Genomic DNA, 6006 nt, shown 5'->3' on the forward strand with positions numbered 1-6006 from the left:
GCAGATCCCATCATGTCAGCAGTTCAAAAACACAAGCAGGTGGAAATGTTTTCCACTTTTATTTGATCAAGACTATAAGTGAACAGTGGTTTTTACTTACAGCTCTTTCAGGCTCACTATATGTGGAAAATGCTATTGGCTTTATTGCCTTCTTGCAATTTAATGGAATATTGGAAAGCAATTCAACCTGGCAGTGTTTTAATTCAACCTGGCAGTCTGTAAAGAATACTTTTGACATTTTGGAAAATACACCTGAATTTTCTTGCTGAGAATTGGATTACAAAAATGAAATCCATTTCATGTCTGTATGCTAAATATGAAACTGGCAAACCAAGATGGTTAGCTAATCAGAAAGACTGAAAACAGCTAGTTTGGCTCTGTCCAAGGGTGAAAAACATCCATATGATATTTATTTTCTTATCTAACTCTTGACCAGAAAGCAAGTAATTCTATTTCTGAAAATGTCTAACTATTCCCTTGAATTTGCATAACATTTATACATTAAGCCATTTTAACCAAACAAGACAAGGTCCATGTTGTCTTTACATGCTGTGGGAAAACTCTACAAACTGTTACAAATCAAACAAAGTATGAAATAGATGTTTATCTATCGAGTTTGCTCAGTGTTTTAATTTTTCCAATAGAGTGTAAGCAGCCATCTGCTGGAGTCCTGAGCCCTGCCTTGGACTGAATGTAGCCCGTTACTGACCTGACACAGCACTGGGAACAGAAGGATCACTCTTAACACATGAGGAAGTGCTGTGTGCAGTGTACCTTAGATAAAATGTTGCCCTTCAACACCCCCACCCACAAAACATGCACACCCTTACCAGCCTTCTACACACACACATACACACAAACACACGCACACACACACACACACACACACACACACACACACACACACACACACATACACACACTACCCATCCGCCTGCTCCCTCTGCGATTTGTGTATCTCAGAGCTTCTGGCTGGCAGGCCACAGCAGTAACCATCCCCTGTCAGGGGGCACACAGGGGGTCTATGTTTCCTGAGACGCTTGGGCAAACAAGGAAAGTGGTGGTGACCCAAAAAGTAACCCATATGTGGCACCCATGTTTCCTTCTTCTATTGCCCCAGCACATCGTTTAACTGCTAAAAATGTACACTGAAAAAAAAAAAGAATTTATGTTAGCTCATTTGTGAAGTTTTTTACTTGTAAAATATGTTATTTGTGAGATAGATTATCTGCTTAGAAATTCTTCAAGAAATGATCTGAAGTTACACTGTGTTGGTTAATAGAGGACACAGTCTATGACAATGCTAGTATTCAGCTGAGCAAAGTAATGGGAGGCTAGTGGGTATGGGAATGTGTTCTGGTGTACATTAACGAAGGTTGCTGACTGACTGACTGAGTGCTGAAGTTACACCACTAGTTTGCCAGCCGAGTGTTGGAGTTTCCCCATTAGCGGTTGCTCTTTCAAAATGAACTGGCTAAAGGTTTCTAATATGTCATGAGAGTGGCGTTTAAAGGCAGTGTTGCCAACTAGCGCCTTTGTAGCTAGATTTACCGAGTTTTCAAAACCCTTTAGCAAGTTTTCTTCACAAAAGGACCTAGCACCATATTCAGCGACTTTCTGAACAAACCTTAGCTACTTTCCGTAGAAGAGATTCGCCGGTATTGTCCTGGGTGTGTGAGGTCAAGTTTACCCTCCAGAGACAAACGTTTCTATGCGTCTCATTCTAATTAATCCCACGGCAGCTGATACAGACGTGAATGAGCTTCCAACTTTCTCTCTAAGTGATCCTTTTACAGTTAAATGTAGCTAAAACTACAGCAAAGCCGCTGTCTTTAACTTATGTTTATGGTAATTTTGTCAGACTACTATATTCGATGGTTATATTTTCAGGATATGAGCAGCGTGGAGCAGCAGCTTGGAAATGGCTTGGAAGTGACTGCTGGTTAACATGTAGTCTGCATGGGCCGGGTTTCAGTCTCTATTCCATACTTGTTCTGTTGTCTGAAAAAAGAAGCAGAAAAACTTTCAAATGAAAACAGCTTTACTGGGAATTGGGCTGTATTAAACTACTGTATATTTAAGTTCAGATAGTTTGAGAGAAGCAAACAGATAAAGGATGGCCCAGCCACATATTAGGTTACATAGTCTTGTTTAACTGACTCACATAGCAGCTCAGTGAAAAAGGATAGTATGAAGCATCACATGATGCTTCCTCGACTTGGCCAAGGAAGGTCATTTAATAGAGGACAGTGTTTAATGTTTCTTTGTTCTAAATAAATGTGTGATTCAGAAACTTCAAAGAAGCTGAAGGCAATTTTGTTCCTGGGTATTTGCAACAATATTTTCATTTTGGGAAATCTGGAAAGGGAAGACAATTGTAGAGCAGAAAAACAGAATAGCCTATAATCTTTGTACTGGCCACAGTGCACCATTCTTTCTGTTTCCTTCTTACCTTAAGCTTAAAAAAATATGGGAGGTGTTTCATATTAAACTGCCAGATTTACCACAAACAGTGTCGGAAGGAGAGTGACATGCTTAAGAAAATTTACGACCAAATCGAGGAACCGCAGCAAGTTGAGCAATCCCAGCCATCACATATTGACAGGGGACCCGTTGCAAAAAACACAGGGGTTACATGCACATGTTCTGTACTTTTTTATACTTTCTGATTTAACAGAAATTGAAATTAGTCTACTCTTTTGGAGCCAGATCATGTCCCAGTTTTTCAGAGGGACAGAGAGAAAATCATCTTCAAGAAATGAATGATGGATCTAATATATAATAGTCTGATTAAAAAGACATACAGTATAAATGTCAGTGTTAATAAGTGTCTAATATGATTGGTTCGACAAGAACCTTTTCATACTCAAGAAAATATGATTTTCAGCAAAGTGCATACCTGTTAGCCCTCAAGGAAACCTGGTGACTAAAAGTTAATGTGACCATTGAGACAGGGATTGGGATCAAGAAATGAGCAGACAGATCTTATATCTAATTCACATGTACAATCGCTGCATGAGGATGAAAGGAGCAACAGGCCTTTTAAAATTTTTATTATATCCTTTGTTTAACCAGGTAAAAATCTCATTTAGATTTGTCACACACTGTAAACGAGTGATTATTTTGACTGACTATGTACAGCATATTGTACAAGTTACTGTAATACTGCAAAGATTCATCTCAACCTTCCTCTTTTTTTCGCTTAAAACTTCCTTAAGTCTGACTAACAAACATTTACATTCAGCCACACTGCTTCAATGGTGGGATTTCCTGCTTGTCTCTTATCAGCTAGATGCTGAAACAATGGACTCTACCCACACAAATTTGTGCACTGGGCCTGTCGTTTCGAGTGCTGCTGTCCTCCTGGCTTTCCCCTCACGACCAGATGTCCCTTTCTGGGCTGGAGCCAAAGGATTCAGGTTAGAGCAGGAAGAATGGCTAAAAAAAATAAGATAGCGTGTCATCCATTACTTTACTTTACAGTAGAATGTGGCAAACCTTAGATCCAGTTAACTTCCATTTCAGAGCAAAGTAGAGATAATGAATCACTTATGACAACCGCCTCAGGGGACAACCTGCTACAGCATTCACACACACTCAGATGGCTGGCACTGCACTTGGAAAAAATATGAATCTTGCCATATGTCAGCCATGAAAAGATTTCCATGCATTACCACGCAGAATTTGAGAGATTTCAAATGAGCAAAGCTGCACAGAACGACAACATTTTGAGCATGATGCATGCCCAGGGGCGAGGATGTAGAAATGGACCAAGAAAGTTTAATTTGGACTTCAATATACACAATTTTATTTACATTGACACATGTAATAACAACACATCCAATGTATGCAGTAACACTAAAGCCTTTAATAAATATGTAGCAAAATGCAGGAAAACTCTTCAGTGTGAGGGGAGCAATGAGATGAAAAACAATCTCTTTTATTCCGAGACATCTCCATACTAGTTGTATTTAGTATTTTCATTTTTTACTGATATTGCTATGAATATTGATGATCAGATATGACCATTAAGAGCAGTGTTTCTGCGGCAGTTTCCCAGTGAACTGGCATAACAGCTTGAAATGATGAATTAACCAAAATTAAAACATTAGCCAAAGCGAATCTCTTCCGTTTAAGTTTCCATGGTGACAGAGACACAAGCAGCTTTTCCATTTGAATCTATGGTTGGAAATCTGTGCACACATCATAAAATACAGCACATTAAAATTTTGCATCAGTGTACCACAACAGTAAAGCATCAACACAAAATCAGCGCAAAAGCATCAACATTACTTTAAAATATACACACATTTATATTTACAAAAAGACAGCGCGGTAGGACTGTGGGGTTTTAATAGCCTAAACAACTTGACGAATATTTAGTAGTGGCACCTCTTAACAGTAAATCTTTTAACTCAGCAATCATACAGACATGCATACAAAGACAAGTAGATGTGCATTCTCACACACACACACACACACACACACACACACACACACACACACACACACACACACACACACACACACACACACACACACACACACACACACACACACACACACACACACACACACACACACACACATGTTCATACACACAAACAGGACACTTTCCTTGTGCTCTTCACAACAACATCCACCAGTGGGAAGAGGGGAATCATAACAGTCTGGACAGATTACTGGCTGAGAGGTGCTGAAAGTCCCCCTTCTGATGGAGGAAACAGCTGGATACAAAGAAGAGTAGAACTACTGGGAAACCAGCTACTGGCTGGAGAACAATGAGATGACCAACACACTGAGACTGTGCTCTGTATCCAGTGATGACATCTGAACAGAGAGCCTTGAAGACCCTCCATTTTCCTCTGGCTTGTCACCTCGTGGGATACTGCAGCACACTTCTTGGAATTTCATATGAGTGTCACACTGACTTTAACCATGATATACACTATACAAGAGAGAACTGCAGCGTTAGCATGGGCAAAGACACACCAGCTGCCTGTCAGCCAAAACATTCCCATTCCCATTTCCTGGTCCTTCATAAAGGGGGAGAAAGTGAAAAGCATAGAAACACATCTCAGGAATGGCAGTACCTGTCTCATGCTTGTAAACAAAGATCATACACTGGATGTGGCAGGAGAGGAACCATAAAAGCATGAACAGTCATTTACACCTGTTACAAGAGAGCTCTCCAGCATTCCAGCTGTCAAAAAGTGAAACTATACACCTGCTAATGTAACAAAGCTGAGATGAATGCTAAGAGTTGCGGGCTTCACAGAGTGTCTCCTTTGTTGAACTCTTCCCATCTCATATTATAGCAATGACTATTATCATTACCTTCAGATATGTACACATATACAGTCTACAAGCACAAAAATGAAAAGCTAGCGTACCATGTCTATACCATATCTCTGAAGACAACTGTGTGTAGAGTAATCATGAGCTAATCCATGTTATGTGTTAATCAGATCCAGTAAAGACAGTTTTTTGCTCTTAAGGTAGTGACACCCAACATAGAAAGAGCAGAAATCTATCTCCTAAAAGACTTGAAGCACTTATGGACTCTAAGCATGACTGACCATGCTGTCTAATAGGTTATACACCGGTGTGATATCTCAATTAAAATTGGCCCCCAAAAAGTATCTCCTTCTTATAAACATAGATCTGAACAGTTGGAAATAATACTGACAATAAAGGAGTAAAAAGAAAAAAACAAAAGCTACATTACATGGTGTATTGAATGGTGTGAATATCAAGTGCCTCAAGTGCTTTTTTTTCTTCCAAAAACTGCAGCAGCCAACCAAAAATAGAAATGCTAGATAAATTTTCATGACAGAAAAACAACAAAGAATAACAAAACACAAAATGTAAAAAAAAAAAAAAAAAAAAAAAAAATACATGGAGAGCCTAAAAAATCAACAAAAAACCTTTATGAAATGTGTAGGAAAAAAACTGAAAATAACAAAACAGATAACAGTGTAATGATGAATTAAAGACAGCTTTAGA

The sequence above is a fragment of the Xiphias gladius genome, chromosome 6 (assembly GCF_016859285.1).
Source record: "Xiphias gladius isolate SHS-SW01 ecotype Sanya breed wild chromosome 6, ASM1685928v1, whole genome shotgun sequence".
Lineage (NCBI taxonomy): Eukaryota > Metazoa > Chordata > Actinopteri > Istiophoriformes > Xiphiidae > Xiphias > Xiphias gladius.